This window comes from Palaemon carinicauda, chromosome 19, assembly GCF_036898095.1.
Source record: "Palaemon carinicauda isolate YSFRI2023 chromosome 19, ASM3689809v2, whole genome shotgun sequence".
Lineage (NCBI taxonomy): Eukaryota > Metazoa > Arthropoda > Malacostraca > Decapoda > Palaemonidae > Palaemon > Palaemon carinicauda.
Genome location: NC_090743.1, coordinates 111,114,605 through 111,132,668, shown reverse-complemented (window position 1 = coordinate 111,132,668; position 18,064 = coordinate 111,114,605). Strand labels below are relative to the sequence as shown.

The window sequence follows — 18,064 nt, the reverse complement described above, 5'->3', positions numbered from 1 at the left end:
AACGCTTCCAGAAGACAAAAATTACAGAAAGATAATTTCTCAAAATGCCTCTTTAACATTAAAAACGCTTCCAGAAGACTAAAATTACAGAAAGATCATTTCTCAAAATGTATCTTCAACATTGAAAACGCTTCCAGACGACTAAAATTACAGAAAGATAATTTCTCAAAATTAATTTTTAACGTTAAAAACGCTTCCAGAAGACAAAAATTACAGAAACATCATTTATCAAAATGCCTCTTTAACGTTAAAAACGCTTCCAGAAGACAAAAATTACAGAAAGATCATTTCTCAAAATGCCTCTTTAACATTAAAAACGCTTCCAGACGACTAAAATTACTGAAAAATCATTTCTCAAAATGCCTCTTTAACATTAAAAACGCTTCCAGAAGACTAAAATTACTGGAAGATCATTTCTCAAAATTCATTTTTAACGTTAAAAACGCTTCAAAATGCCTCTTTAATGTTAAAAATGCTTCCAGAATACTCAAAATGCATCTTTAACGTTAAAAACGCTTCCAGAAGACAAAAATTACAGAAAGATCATTTCTCAAAATGCCTCTTTAACATTAAAAACGCTTCCAGACGACTAAAATTACAGAAAGATAATTTCTCAAAATGCCTCTTTAACATTAAAAACGCTTCCAGAAGACTAAAATTACTGAAAGATCATTTCTCAAAATTCATTTTTAACGTTAAAAACGCTTCAAAATGCCTCTTTAGTGTTAAAAATGCTTCCAGAAGACTCAAAATGCATCTTTAACGTTAAAAACTCTTCCAGAAGACTAAAATTACAGAAAGATCATTTCTCAAAATGCATCTTTAACGTTAAAAACTCTTCCAGAAGACTAAAATTACAGAAAGATCATTTCTCAAAATGTATCTTTAACGTTAAAAACGCTTCCAGAAGACTAAAATTACAGAAAGGTCATTTCTCTAAATGCATCTATAACATTGAAAACGCTTCCAGAAGACTAAAATTACATAAAGATCATTTCTCAAAATGCATCTTTAACCTTGAAAACGCTTCAAGAAGACTAAAATTACAGAAAGGTCATTTCTCTAAATGCATCTATAACATTGAAAACGCTTCCAGAAGACTAAAATTACATAAAGATCATTTCTCAAAATGCATCTTTAACCTTGAAAACGCTTCAAGAAGACTAAAATTACAGAAAGACCATTTCTCAAAATGCATCTTTAACCTTGAAAACGCTTCCAGAAGACTAAAATTACATAAAGATCATTTCTCAAAATGCATCTATAACATTGAAAACGCTTCCAGAAGACTAAAATTACATAAAGATCATTTCTCAAAATGCATCTTTAACCTTGAAAACGCTTCAAGAAGACTAAAATTACAGAAAGACCATTTCTCAAAATGCATCTTTAACCTTGAAAACGCTTCCAGAAGACTAAAATTACATAAAGATCATTTCTCAAAATGCATCTATAACATTGAAAACGCTTCCAGAAGACTAAAATTACATAAAGATCATTTCTCAAAATGCATCTTTAACCTTGAAAACGCTTCAAGAAGACTAAAATTACAGAAAGACAATTTCTCAAAATGCATCTTTAACCTTGAAAACGCTTCCAGAAGACTAAAATTACATAAAGATCATTTCTCAAAATGCATCTATAACATTGAAAACGCTTCCAGAAGACTAAAATTACATAAAGATCATTTCTCAAAATGCATCTTTAACGTTTAAAACGCTTCCAGAAGACAAAAATTAAAGAGATCATTTCTCAAAATGCATCTATAACGTTGAAAACGCTTCCAGAAGACTAAAATTACATAAAGATCATTTCTCAAAATGCATCTTTAATGTTGAAAACGCTTCAAGAAGACAAAAATTACAGAGATCATTTCTCAAAATGCATCTACAACATTGAAAACGCTTCCAGAAGACTAAAATTACATAAAGATCATTTCTCAAAATGCATCTTTAACGTTGAAAACGCTTCCAGAAGACTAAAATTACAGAGAGATCATTTCTCAAAATGCATCTACAACGTTTAAAACGCTTCCAGAAGACTAAAATTACAGAGAGATCATTTCTCAAAATGCATCTATAACGTTGAAAACGCTTCCAGAACACTAAAATTACAGAAAGATCATTTCTCAAAATGCATCTTTAACCTTGAAAACGCTTCAAGAAGACTAAAATTACAGAAAGACCATTTCTCAAAATGCATCTTTAACCTTGAAAACGCTTCCAGAAGACTGAATTTACAGAAAGATCATTTCTCAAAATGTATCTTTAACCTTGAAAACGTTTCCAGAAGACTAAAATTACAGAAAGATCATTTCTCAAAATGCATCTTTAACCTTGAAAATGCTTCCAGAAAGCTAAAATTACAGAAAGATCATTTCTCAAAATGCATCTTTAACGTTGAAAACGCTTCCAGAAGACTAAAATTACAGAAAGGTCATATCTCAAAATGCATATTTAACGTTTAAAACGCTTCCAGAAGACTAAAATTACAGAAAGATCATTTCTCAAAATGCATCTTTAACGTTTAAAACTCTTCCAGAAGACTAAAATTACAGAGAGATCATTTCTCAAAATGCATCTACAAAACGTTGAAAACGCTTCCAGAAGACTAAAATTACAGAAAGGTCATTTCTCAAAGTGCATCTACAACGTTGAAAACGCTTCCAGAACACTAAAATTACAGAAAGATCATTTCTCAAAATGCATCTTTAACGTTGTAAACGCTTCCAGAAGACTAAAATTACAGAGAGATCCTTTCTCAAAATGCATCTACAACGTTGAAAACGCTTCCAGAAGACTAAAATTACAGAAAGATCATTTTTCAAAATGCATCTTTAACGTTGAAAACGCTTCCAGAAGACTAAAATTACAGAGATCATTTCTCAAAATGCATCTATAACATTGAAAACGCTTCCAGAAGACTAAAATTACAGAAAGATCATTTCTCAAAATGCATCTTTAACCTTGAAAACGCTTCCAGAAGACTAAAATTACAGAAAGATCATTTCTCAAAATGCATCTTTATCCTTGAAAATGCTTCCAGAAGACTAAAATTATAGAAAGGTCATTTCTCAAAATGCATCTTTAACTCTGAAAACGCTTCCAGAAGACTAAAATTACAGAAAGGTCATTTCTCAAAATGCATCTTTAACGTTTAAAACTCTTCCAGAAGACTAAAATTACAGAGAGATCATTTCTCAAAATGCATCTACAACATTGAAAACGCTTCCAGAAGACTAAAATTACAGAAAGGTCATTTCTCAAAGTGCATCTTTAACGTTGAAAACGCTTCCAGAACACTAAAATTACAGAAAGATCATTTCTCAAAATGCATCTTTAACGTTGTGAACGCTTCCAGAAGATTAAAATTACAGAGAGATCATTTCTCTAAATGCATCTACAACGTTGAAAACGCTTCCAGAAGACTAAAATTACAGAAAGATCATTTCTCAAAATGCATCTACAATGTTGAAAACGCTTCCAGAAGACTACAATTACAGATATCATTTCTCAAAATGCATCTACAACGTTGAAAACGCTTCCAGAAGACTAAAATTACAGAAAGATCATTTCTCAAAATGCATCTTTACCGTTGAAAACGCTTCCAGAAGACTAAAATTACAGAAAGATCATTTCTCAAAATGCATCTTTAACGTTTAAAATGCTTCCAGAAGACTAAAATTACAGAAAGACCATTTCTCAAAATTCATCTATAACGTTGAAAACGCTTCCAGAAGACTAAAATTACAGATATCATTTCTCAAAATGCATCTACAACGTTGAAAACGCTTCCAGAAGACTAAAATTACAGAAAGGTCATTTCTCAAAGTGCATCTTTAACGTTGAAAACGCTTCCAGAACACTAAAATTACAGAAAGATCATTTCTCAAAATGCATCTTTAACGTTGTAAACGCTTCCAGAAGACTAAAATTACGGAGAGATCATTTCTCAAAATGCATCTACAACGTTGAAAACGCTTTCAGAAGACTAAAATTACAGAGATTATTTCTCAAAATTCATCTACAACGTTGAAAACGCTTCCAGAAGACTAAAATTACAGAGAGATCATTTCTCAAAATGCATCTACAATGTTGAAAACGCTTCCAGAAGACTAAAATTACAGATATCATTTCTCAAAATGCATCTACAACGTTGAAAACGCTTCCAGAAGACTAAAATTACAGAAAGATCATTTCTCAAAATGCATCTTTAACCTTGAAAACGCTTCCAGAAGACTAAAATTACAGAAAGATCATTTCTCAAAATGTATCTTTAACCTTGAAAATGCTTCCAGAAGGCTAAAATTACAGAAAGGTCATCTCTCAAAATGCAACCTTAACGTTTAAAACTCTTCCAGAAGACTAAAATTAAAGAAAGATCATTTCTCAAAATGCATCTTTAACCTTGAAAACGCTTCCAGAAGACTAAAATTACAGAAAGGTCATTTCTCAAAGTGCATCTTTAACGTTGACAACGCTTCCAGACGACTAAAATTACAGAAAGATCATTCCTCAAAGTGCATCTTTAACGTTGAAAACGCTTCTAGAAGACTAAAATTACAGAGAGATCATTTCTCAAAATGCATCTTTAATGTTGAAAACTCTTCCAGAAGACTAAAGTTACAGAACGATCATTTCTCAAAGTGCATCTTTAACGTTGAAAACGCTTCCAGAAGACTAAAATTACAGAAAGATCATTCCTCAAAGTGCATCTCAAACCTTGAAAACGCTTCCAGAAGACTAAAATTACAGAAAGATCATTTCTCAAAATGCATCTTTAACGTTGAAAACGCTTCCAGAAGACTAAAATTACAGAGAGATCATTTCTCAAAATGCATCTTTAACGTTGAAAACTCTTCCAGAAGACTAAAATTACAGAGAGATCATTTCTCAAAATGCATCTCAAACCTTGAAAACGCTTCCAGAAGACTAAATTACACAAAGATCATTTCTCAAAATGCATCTTTAACCTTGAAAACGCTTCCAGAAGACTAAAATTACAGAAAGATAATTTCTCAAAATCCATCGACAACGTTGAAAACGCTTCCAGAAGACTAAAATTACAGAGAGATCATTTCTCAAAATGCATCTCAAACCTTGAAAACGCTTCCAGAAGACTAAAATTACAGAAAGATCATTCCTCAAAATGCATCTTTAACGTTGAAAACGCTTCTAGAAGACTAAAATTACAGAGAGATCATTTCTCAAAATGCATCTTTAATGTTGAAAACTCTTCCAGAAGACTAAAGTTACAGAACGATCATTTCTCAAAGTGCATCTTTAACGTTGAAAACGCTTCCAGAAGACTAAAATTACAGAAAGATCATTCCTCAAAGTGCATCTCAAACCTTGAAAACGCTTCCAGAAGACTAAAATTACAGAAAGATCATTTCTCAAAATGCATCTTTAACGTTGAAAACGCTTCCAGAAGACTAAAATTACAGAGAGATCATTTCTCAAAATGCATCTTTAACGTTGAAAACTCTTCCAGAAGACTAAAGTTACAGAACGATCATTTCTCAAAGTGCATCTTTAACGTTGAAAACGCTTCCAGAAGACTAAAATTACAGAAAGGTCATTTCTCAAAATGCATCTCAAACCTTGAAAACGCTTCCAGAAGACTAAATTACACAAAGATCATTTCTCAAAATGCATCTTTAACCTTGAAAACGCTTCCAGAAGACTAAAATTACAGAAAGATAATTTCTCAAAATCCATCTATAACGTTAAAAACGCTTCCAGAAGACTAAAATTACAGAGATCATTTCTCAAAATGCATCTTTAACGTTTAAAACGCTTCCAGAAGACAAAAATTACAGAGAGATCATTTCTCAAAATGCATCTATAACGTTGAAAACGCTTCCAGAAGACTAAAATTACATAAAGATCATTTCTCAAAATGCATCTTTAACGTTGAAAACGCTTCAAGAAGACAAAAATTACAGAGATCATTTCTCAAAATGCATCTATAACATTGAAAACGCTTCCAGAAGACTAAAATTACATAAAGATCATTTCTCAAAATGCATCTTTAACGTTGAAAACGCTTCCAGAAGACTAAAATTACAGAGAGATAATTTCTCAAAATGCATCTTTAACGTTTAAAACGCTTCCAGAAGACTAAAATTACAGAGAGATCATTTCTCAAAATGCATCTATAACGTTGAAAACGCTTCCAGAACACTAAAATTACAGAAAGATCATTTCTCAAAATGCATCTTTAACCTTGAAAACGCTTCAAGAAGACTAAAATTACAGAAAGACCATTTCTCAAAATGCATCTTTAACCTTGAAAACGCTTCCAGAAGACTAAATTTACAGAAAGATCATTTCTCAAAATGTATCTTTAACCTTGAAAACGTTTCCAGAAGACTAAAATTACAGAAAGATCATTTCTCAAAATGCATCTTTAACGTTGAAAACGCTTCCAGAAGACTAAAATTACAGAAAGGTCGTTTCTCAAAATGCATCTTTAACGTTTAAAACGCTTCCAGAAGACTAAAATTACAGAAAGATCATTTCTCAAAATGCATCTTTAACGTTTAAAACTCTTCCAGAAGACTAAAATTACAGAGAGATCATTTCTCTAAATGCATCTACAACGTTGAAAACGCTTCCAGAAGACTAAAATTACAGAAAGGTCATTTCTCAAAGTGCATCTACAACGTTGAAAACGCTTCCAGAACACTAAAATTACAGAAAGATCATTTCTCAAAATGCATCTTTAACGTTGTAAACGCTTCCAGAAGACTAAAATTACAGAGAGATCCTTTCTCAAAATGCATCTACAACGTTGAAAACGCTTCCAGAGGACTAAAATTACAGAAAGATCATTTCTCAAAATGCATCTACAATGTTGAAAACGCTTCCAGAAGACTAAAATTACAGATATCATTTCTCAAAATGCATCTACAACGTTGAAAACGCTTCCAGAAGACTAAAATTACAGAAAGATCATTTTTCAAAATGCATCTTTAACGTTGAAAACGCTTCCAGAAGACTAAAATTACAGAGATCATTTCTCAAAATGCATCTATAACGTTGAAAACGCTTCCAGAAGACTAAAATTACAGAAAGATCATTTCTCAAAATGCATCTTTAACCTTGAAAACGCTTCCAGAAGACTAAAATTACAGAAAGATCATTTCTCAAAATGCATCTTTAACCTTGAAAATGCTTCCAGAAGACTAAAATTATAGAAAGGTCATTTCTCAAAATGCATCTTTAACTCTGAAAACGCTTCCAGAAGACTAAAATTACAGAAAGGTCATTTCTCAAAATGCATCTTTAACGTTTAAAACTCTTCCAGAAGACTAAAATTACAGAGAGATCATTTCTCAAAATGAATCTACAACATTGAAAACGCTTCCAGAAGACTAAAATTACAGAAAGGTCATTTCTCAAAGTGCATCTTTAACGTTGAAAACGCTTCCAGGACACTAAAATTACAGAAAGATCATTTCTCAAAATGCATCTTTAACGTTGTAAACGCTTCCAGAAGACTAAAATTACAGAGAGATCATTTCTCAAAGTGCATCTTTAACGTTGAAAACGCTTCCAGAAGACTAAAATTACAGAAAGATCATTTCTCAAAATGCATCTTTAACTCTGAAAACGCTTCCAGAAGACTAAAATTACAGAAAGGTCATTTCTCAAAATGCATCTTTAACGTTTAAAACTCTTCCAGAAGACTAAAATTACAGAGAGATCATTTCTCAAAATGCATCTACAACATTGAAAACGCTTCCAGAAGACTAAAATTACAGAAAGGTCATTTCTCAAAGTGCATCTTTAACGTTGAAAACGCTTCCAGGACACTAAAATTACAGAAAGATCATTTTTCAAAGTGCATCTTTAACGTTGTAAACGCTTCCAGAAGACTAAAATTACAGAGAGATCATTTCTCAAAATGCATCTACAACGTTGAAAACGCTTCCAGAAGACTAAAATTACAGAAAGATCATTTCTCAAAATGCATCTACAATGTTGAAAACGCTTCCAGAAGACTAAAATTACAGATATCATTTCTCAAAATGCATCTACAACGTTGAAAACGCTTCCAGAAGACTAAAATTACAGAAAGATCATTTCTCAAAATGCATCTTTAACGTTGAAAACGCTTCCAGAAGACTAAAATTACAGAAAGATCATTTCTCAAAATGCATCTTTAACGTTTAAAATGCTTCCAGAAGACTAAAATTACAGAGAGATAATTTCTCAAAATTCATCTATAACGTTGAAAACGCTTCCAGAAGACTAAAATTACAGATATCATTTCTCAAAATGCATCTACAACGTTGAAAACGCTTCCAGAAGACTAAAATTACAGAAAGGTCATTTCTCAAAGTGCATCTTTAACGTTGAAAACGCTTCCAGAACACTAAAATTACAGAAAGATCATTTCTCAAAATGCATCTTTAACGTTGTAAACGCTTCCAGAAGACTAAAATTACAGAGAGATCATTTCTCAAAATGCATCTACAACGTTGAAAACGCTTCCAGAAGACTAAAATTACAGAGAGATTATTTCTCAAAATTCATCTACAACGTTGAAAACGCTTCCAGAAGACTAAAATTACAGAGAGATCATTTCTCAAAATGCATCTACAATGTTGAAAACGCTTCCAGAAGACTAAAATTACAGATATCATTTCTCAAAATGCATCTACAACGTTGAAAACGCTTCCAGAAGACTAAAATTACAGAAAGATCATTTCTCAAAATGCATCTTTAACCTTGAAAACGCTTCCAGAAGACTAAAATTACAGAAAGATCATTTCTCAATATGTATCTTAAACCTTGAAAATGCTTCCAGAAGGCTAAAATTACAGAAAGGTCATCTCTCAAAATGCAACCTTAACGTTTAAAACTCTTCCAGAAGACTAAAATTAAAGAAAGATCATTTCTCAAAATGCATCTTTAACGTTGACAACGCTTCCAGACGACTAAAATTACAGAAAGATCATTCCTCAAAGTGCATCTCAAACCTTGAAAACGCTTCCAGAAGACTAAAATTACAGAAAGATCATTCCTCAAAATGCATCTTTAACGTTGAAAACGCTTCTAGAAGACTAAAATTACAAAGAGATCATTTCTCAAAATGCATCTTTAACGTTGAAAACGCTTCCAGAAGACTAAAATTACAGAGAGATCATTTCTCAAAATGCATCTTTAACGTTGAAAACTCTTCCAGAAGACTAAAATTACAGAACGATCATTTCTCAAAGTGCATCTTTAACGTTGAAAACGCTTCCAGAAGACTAAAATTACAGAAAGGTCATTTCTCAAAATGCATCTCAAACCTTGAAAACGCTTCCAGAAGACTAAATTACACAAAGATCATTTCTCAAAATGCATCTTTAACCTTGAAAAAGCTTCCAGAAGACTAAAATTACAGAAAGATAATTTCTCAAAATCCATCTATAACGTTAAAAACGCTTCCAGAAGACTAAAATTACAGAGATCATTTCTCAAAATGCATCTTTAACGCTGAAAACGCTTCCAGAAGACTAAAATTACAGAGATCATTTCTCAAAATGCATCTCAAACCTTGAAAATGCTTCCAGAAGACTAAAATTACAGAAAGATCATTTCTCAAAATGCATCTTTAACCTTGAAAACGCTTCCAGAAGACTAAAATTACAGAAAGGTCATTTCTCAAAGTGCATCTTTAACGTTGAAAACGCTTCCAGAAGACTAAAATTACAGAGATCATTTCTCAAAATGCATCTTTAACGTTGTAAACGCTTCCAGAAGACTAAAATTACAGAAAGGTCATTTCTCAAAATGCATCTTTAACTCTGAAAACGCTTCCAGAAGACTAAAATTACAGAGAGATCATTTCTCAAAATGCATCTTTAATGCTGTAAACGCTTCCAGAAGACTAAAATTACAGAAAGGTCATTTCTCAAAATGCATCTTTAACTCTGAAAACGCTTCCAGAAGACTAAAATTACAGAGAGATCATTTCTCAAAGTGCATCTTTAATGTTGAAAACGCTTCTAGAAGACTAAAATTACAGAGAGATCATTTCTCAAAATGCATCTACAACGTTGAAAACGCTTCCAGAAGACTAAAATTACAGAAAGATAATTTCTCAAAATGCATCTTTAACCTTGAAAACGCTTCCAGAAGACTAAAATTACAGAAAGATAATTTCTCAAAATGCATCTTTAACTTTGAAAATGCTTCCAGAAGACTAAAATTACAGAAAGGTCATTTCTCAAAATGCATCTTTAACTCTGAAAACGCTTCCAGAAGACTAAAATTACAGAGAGATCATTTCTCAAAATGCATCTACAACGTTGAAAACGCTTCCAGAAGACTAAAATTACAGAAAGACCATTTCTCAAAATGCATCTTTAACCTTGAAAACGCTTCCAGAAGACTAAAATTACAGAAAGATCATTTCTCAAAATGCATTTACAACGTTGAAAACGCTTCCAGAAGACTAAAATTACAGAAAGATCATTTCTCAAAATGCATCTACAATGTTGAAAACGCTTCCAGAAGACTAAAATTACAGAAAGGTCATTTCTCAAAATGCATCTTTAACTCTGAAAACGCTTCCAGAAGACTAAAATTACAGAAAGATCATTTCTCTAAATGCATCTTTAACCTTGAAAACGCTTCCAGAAGACTAAAATTACAGAAAGATAATTTCTCAAAATGCATCTTTAACCTTGAAAATGCTTCCAGAAGACTAAAATTACAGAAAGGTCATTTCTCAAAATGCATCTTTAACTCTGAAAACGCTTCCAGAATACTAAAATTACAGAGAGATCATTTCTCAAAGTGCATCTACAACGTTGAAAACGCTTCCAGAAGACTAAAATTACAGAAAGATAATTTCTCAAAATGCATCTTTAACGTTGAAAACGCTTCCAGAAGACTAAAATTACAGAAAGATCATTTCTCAAAATGCATCTTTAACGTTGAAAACGCTTCCAGAAGACTAAAATTACAGAAAGATAATTTCTCAAAATGCATCCTTAACCTTGAAAATGCTTCCAGAAGACTAAAATTACAGAAAGGTCATTTCTCAAAATGCATCTTAACTCTGAAAACGCTTCCAGAAGACTAAAATTACAGAGAGATCATTTCTCAAAATGCATCTACAACGTTGAAAACGCTTCCAGAAGACTGAAATTACAGAGAGATCATTTCTCAAAATGCATCTACAACGTTGAGAACGCTTCCAGAAGACTGAAATTACAGAGAGATCATTTCTCAAAATGCCACTTTAATGTTGAAAACGCTTCCAGAAGACTGAAATTACAGAGAGATCATTTCTCAAAATGCATCTACAACGTTGAAAACGCTTCCAGAAGACTGAAATTACAGAGAGATCATTTCTCAAAATGCATCTACAACGTTGAAAACGCTTCCAGAAGACTGAAATTACAGAGAGATCATTTCTCAAAATGCATCTACAACGTTGAAAACGCTTCCAGAAGACTGAAATTACAGAGAGATCATTTCTCAAAATGCATCTACAACGTTGAAAACGCTTCCAGAAGACTGAAATTACAGAGAGATCATTTCTCAAAATGCATCTACAACGTTGAAAACGCTTCCAGAAGACTGAAATTACAGAGAGATCATTTCTCAAAATGCATCTACAACGTTGAAAACGCTTCCAGAAGAATTAAATTTACAGAAAAATCATTTCTCAAAATGCATCTTTAACGCTGAAAACGCTTCCAGAAGACTAAAATTACAGAAAGGTCATTTCTCAAAGTGCATTTTTAACGTTGAAAACGCTTCCAGAAGACTAAAATTACAGAGAGATCATTTCTCAAAATGCATCTACAACGTTGAAAACGCTTCCAGAAGACTGAAATTACAGAGAGATCATTTCTCAAAATGCATCTTTAACGTTGAAAACGCTTCCAGAAGACTAAAATTACAGAGAGATCATTTCTCTAAATGCATCTACAACGTTGAAAACGCTTCCAGAAGAATTAAATTTACAGAAAAATCATTTCTCAAAATGCATCTTTAACGCTGAAAACGCTTCCAGAAGACTAAAATTACAGAAAGGTCATTTCTCAAAGTGCATTTTTAACGTTGAAAACGCTTCCAGAAGACTAAAATTACAGAGAGATCATTTCTCAAAATGCATCTACAACGTTGAAAACGCTTCCAGAAGACTAAAATTACAGAGAGATCATTTCTCAAAATGCATCTACAACGTTGAAAACGCTTCCAGAAGAATTAAATTTACAGAAAGATCATTTCTCAAAATGCATCTTTAACGTTGAAAACGCTTCCAGAAGACTAAAATTACAGAGAGATCATTTCTCAAAATGCATCTACAACGTTGAAAACGCTTCTAGAAGACTAAAATTACAGAGAGATCATTTCTCAAAATGCATCTACAATGTTGAAAACGCTTCTAGAAGACTAAAATTACAGAGAGATCATTTCTCAAAATGCATCTACAACGTTGAAAACGCTTCTAGAAGACTAAAATTACAGAGAGATCATTTCTCAAAATGCATCTACAACGTTGAAAACGCTTCCAGAAGACTGAAATTACAGAGAGATCATTTCTCAAAATGCATCTACAACGTTGAAAACGCTTCCAGAAGACTGAAATTACAGAGAGATCATTTCTCAAAATGCATCTACAACGTTGAAAACGCTTCCAGAAGACTGAAATTACAGAGAGATCATTTCTCAAAATGCATCTTTAACGTTGTAAACGCTTCCAGAAGACTAACATTACATAAAGATCTGAATCTCTGAGGAATGTCTGCATGTAATGTATTGTCCAGGAGGATGGTTTACATGAGTCATTTATCAGTGAAACCTGCTTAAGTTAGTGAGAATGAAGATAGCATTTTTGGAAAGGGTTTAAGGGAAGGGCTTGAATATTGTAAAAACTTGTGTTTTTAGAGGACAGCAGTCTTGGAAGAGAGGTGATAATGAATTATGTTGATGTACCGTAGTTGACAAAGGAAATAGCTAGAAGTGTACGTCTTCATAATTTGAATCAAGAGACAGTTAAAATATGTGCAAGTTTAAATTTGATGAGAAGGAATGAAAGTGTGTCCTTAAATGTGATATTATTATTATTATTATTATTATTATTATTATTATTATTAGTATTATTATTATTTATTATTTATTCATTTATCTTTATTTATTTATTATTTATTTATTTATTATTATTATTATTATTATTATTATTATTATTATTATACTATTATTATTACTATTATTATTATTATTATTATTATTATCATTATTACTATTATTATTATTAGCTACGCTACAACCCTAGTTGGAAAAGCAAGATGCTATAACCCCAAGGGCTCCAACAGGGAAAAATATCCCAGCGAGGAAAGGAAATAAGGAAATAAATAAACGATATAAAAAGTAATGAAAAATTAAGATAAAATATTTTAAACACATTAACAGCATTAAAACATATTTTATATATAAACTATAAAACGACTTATGTCAGTCTGTTCAACATAGAAATATTTTCTGCAACTTTGAACTTTTGAAGTTCTACTGATTCAACCACCCGATCAGGAAGATCATTCCACAACTTGGTCACAGACGAAATAAAACTTCTAGAATACTGTGTAGTATTGAGCCTCATGATGGAGACGGCCTGGCTATTAGAATTAACTGCATACTATTATTATTATAGCAAGGAAGCTGTACAGTAGGATAACAAAGTAAAGGATAGTTGAATATAATTGTAGGTTTTGACGAGGAAAGTATTTGTAATTGAACAGTTATGTGAACAGTTTGAAAGTAAAGCGAAAACTTAGTAAAGCATGCATGAATCTATAAAAAAGTTTTAATATTCACAAGATGGGTCATCTGGAGTGTTGTGAATAAATTGAGAGTCGTTTCAAGAAAGTTTGCAATATGAAAATGTTAAAAGTAAAAATTATGGTTAAGATCATTGGAAGTTATGAAATATACGAAAAAAAATTAGCCTTCACATGGATAATGAAAGCTTTTGATTTAAGTAGATAATTGTAAGTAAACATCGAGGATAAGGATAGGAAAAGAAACGAGTTAAGAGAATGGGGGAAAAGAAGGAAGCACAGTAGCCAAGGTGGGATTGTATGAAAGGATTACTGGGACAATTCCTTTATTTGGAGTGAAGTGTGAATATTGAATGTAAAAAGAGAGAGAGAGAGAGAGAGAGAGAGAGAGAGAGAGAGAGAGAGAGAGAGAGAGAGAGAGAGAGAGAGAGAGAGAGAGAGAGAGAGAGAGAAAGAGAGAGAGAGAGAGAGAGAGAGAGAGAGAATGAATTGAAGGGCGTTGGTTGGACTGTGTTCTTGAATTTTGTGGCACAAGAAGAAATGAGTGGGTGAAAATGCCTTTGGACAATTTTATGAACGCTTTGCACAAAAAAGGAAGGATTAAGATTTTGATCCTTTAATATTATTATTATTATACTACTACTACTACTTGCTAAGCTACAACCCTTGTTGGAAAAGCAGGATACTATAATCCCAGGGGCTCCAACAGGGAAAATAGCAAAGTGAGGAAAGGAAACTAGGAAAAATTCAATATTTTAAGAAGAGCAACAAGATTAAAATAAATATTTCATATCTAAACTATAAAAACTTTAGAAAATCAAGAGGAAGAGAAATAAGATAGATTAGTGTGCCCGAGTGTATCATCAAGCAAGAGAACTCTAACCCAAGACAGTAGAAGACCATGGTACAGAGGCTATGGTACTACCCAAGACTTAGAGAACTTTGGTTTGATTTTGGAGTGTCCTTCTCCTAGAAGAGCTGCTTACCATTTGAAAAGAATTGAGGGTGCTGGGTTGGTAAAAATGATATGATTATAAATATGTGGTTGGATGAGGGTAGAAAGAACTAGAATGTGTTTGAGAATTATTTAGAAAGTGGTAGTGAAAAAGGGGGACTTTTTAACACCCAGGTTGTGAGCGTGGTGCAGTGTGTGTGGGAGACTCAAGTGTGCTGCTGATGAGAATTTTTGTGTTGGTATGTAAAATTGCTATTCTTGTTAAAGTTTTCTACACGGTTCATCCATATTCCAACTCTTGAATGTTAATTCAGCTATTTTGGGCATTTGGACGAGTGGTGCAGGACTAGATCACATTTAATAAGTCTGTAAATGAGTACCAACCTAACCTGCAAGTATTTCTAAGTATAAAACCAGAATATATATATATGTATATATATAATATATATATATAATATATATATATATATATATATATATATATATACATATATATATATATATATATGTGTGTGTGTGTGTATTAACGAGAATTTGATAGATAATTAGACTGTTAAAAATACACATGTAGTTAATTAAGATTGACTAATAATCCAGGGGTGGTAAACAGTCACTGCAACCTGTGTATAGGTGCCCTAGGAAGTGCCATTGGCTTGGGACTCGAATGCACTGTCCCAAGGTACAGGGGTGCTTATTCTTGGGTTTGAGTAGCAGATGTGTTGTACCTCAAAGCAGAAAGTTTTCCGTTACGTTAAATGGAAGACTAACTGCCTTTCTGAAGAAAATTCAATAAATGGTTTGGAAAATACGGTCAGTTAAATACTCTGTTGTGACTTAGCAAAAGTGTAGAATGTGGGTTGAGGAGGTGAACATAAAAAAGTTTTGCTAGTGTAGGAGAGAAGGATGGATGCTTCAACACTTAGTCAAATAAGTGAAGAGCAGTTTGGGCTGGTACGGGAAGGAGAATGTGATGGTGCTTAAGATAGCAGGAAGTTTAAAGTAGCTTTAGTTAGGTAAAAAAGATTTTAGGGCCTGGTAGATTATGAGAGAATAATATGGATAAGATTGAGTGTAACAGGACTAAAACTTGTGAATTTGTGAACCAGAAATGGAAAGGAACGAAAGTGAATAGAGAATCTTTTTGAAGAAGTCTTGAATCTATACCTGACAGGTTTTGGAGAATCTGGAAGAGTTGTTCTGCAATATCAAAGTAGATGGCAGAAAGAGATGATGGTTGTGGTTGGTAACAAGTTCCTGGAGTAAATGAAGATTGAGAGTGTTCGTCAAAATGCACTATGAAAAATCCTTGTTTATTGGGAAATAGGTTGTTACCAATAAAAACATTGAACTATCTGATGAAAAGTATGCCAATAATGAGTTAGTACAGAGTAGAATGAAGAGCATGTTAAGGGGTGTAATGGGGAAAAAGGGATTGGCTGGTGGTAGATCTTGATATTATTTGGTTTGAAGCAATAGTTAGAGTAAGCATGAATTTGAAAGTATTATATATACCTGTAAATGTTATTAAGACAAGTGATGTGAATAAGAATGATATTAGAACGGTATATGTATGAGGGGATATTGGATTACCTTTTGGCAAGGGTTAAAGTAATAAAGGAGAAAGGTATAGCTGGGAAGTGTATTAAATTCCAAAATTGGTTCATGTATACAGCAGGGTGTGTCTGTGGTTTACTAGAGGTCTACTATGAAATGGGTGGGAGGCATATTGTTTAGTGTATAAAGGTATGGAGGATAAATTCCCCTATAAAAATTGTACGAGAATAACATGACATAACATGAAATGTGTCAGATATGCTCAAGATACTAATGCAATGTTTATCAAAGTTAGAGATAAAATTCGCACTATTAATTGGCCAAATGCAAAGAAATTGGTTCATTCTAATAAGTCTTTGGGAACAAAAATCATAGAGTCCAGTTTCATTAAAAGAAAGCTTTGATAACTTTGATATTGGATATGGAATGTGCAAACTCGATGCATTGATGGCAAGCTTTTTAGAAAAAACCTTCAACTACTTTATGTGGAACTGACCGTACCTCAGATGAAAACTGTCATTGTCAAGTAAATCTTTAAATCTTAAGATATTCATATATAGGTACAGGTATTGCATAAAATATATATATAAATTCTCTGTTACAACAAATTGTTGTTTATATATATGTAAGTATATATAATTATACAGTATATATACATATGTGTGTATATATATATATATATATATATATATATATATATATATATATATATATATATATATATATATATGTATATACATACATATATATATGTATATACATACATACATATATATATATATATATATATATATATATATATATATATATATATATATATATATATATATATAATGTGTGTTTGTGTGTAATCATATGTTGATTGGGTTATATTTACATAAATGTGTGTATTCATGTTTATCATGAAGGAAAACTTGTATATGGAGGTGTATATCTATATATATGTATTGGCATGTATGTATATATATATATATATATATATATATATATATATATATATATATATATATATATATATATATATATATATAGATATATCTATATATATTTATATTTATATATATTTATATATTTATATATTTATTATATATATATTTTATATATATAATATATATATACTGTATATATATATTATATATATTTTATATATATAATATATATATACTGTATATATATATTATATATATATTTTATATATATAATATATATATACTGTATATATATATATATATATATATATATATATATATATATATATATATATATATATACTGTGTATATATATATATATATATACACTGTATATATATATATATATATATATATATATATATATATATATATATACTGTATATATATATATATATATATATATATACTGTATATATATATATATATATATATATATATATATATATATATATATATATATATATACTGTATATATATATATATATATATATATATATATATACACTATATTTGTATATATATATATATATATATATATATGTATATATATACTGTATATTTGTGTGTGTATATATATATATATGTATATATATATATATATATATATATATATATATATATGCACTGTATATAATGTGTGTGTGGGGGGGGTGTCTGTCTATGTATGAAATATGTTTATACACAGACAGACCAATACACATTTTTGTAGAGAGGTGCGTCTCTATAATCCTTCTGAGAAAGACTATTTTGTTATAGCAATTTTTCCCTACGTTTTCCATTTTTAATTTTTC

General features: G+C 31.2%; 2 protein-coding genes across 3 annotated transcripts in view; one reads left to right on the top strand and one right to left on the bottom strand.

Annotated features, from left to right (window-relative positions):
* The window catches only part of ArgRS-m (arginyl-tRNA synthetase, mitochondrial), a 644,356-nt gene that overhangs the window by 72,697 nt on the left and 553,595 nt on the right, over positions 1–18,064 (top strand). The gene's annotated exons all lie outside the window — the stretch shown is intronic.
* The window catches only part of LOC137658740 (uncharacterized), a 33,041-nt gene that overhangs the window by 13,755 nt on the left and 1,222 nt on the right, over positions 1–18,064 (bottom strand). The gene's annotated exons all lie outside the window — the stretch shown is intronic.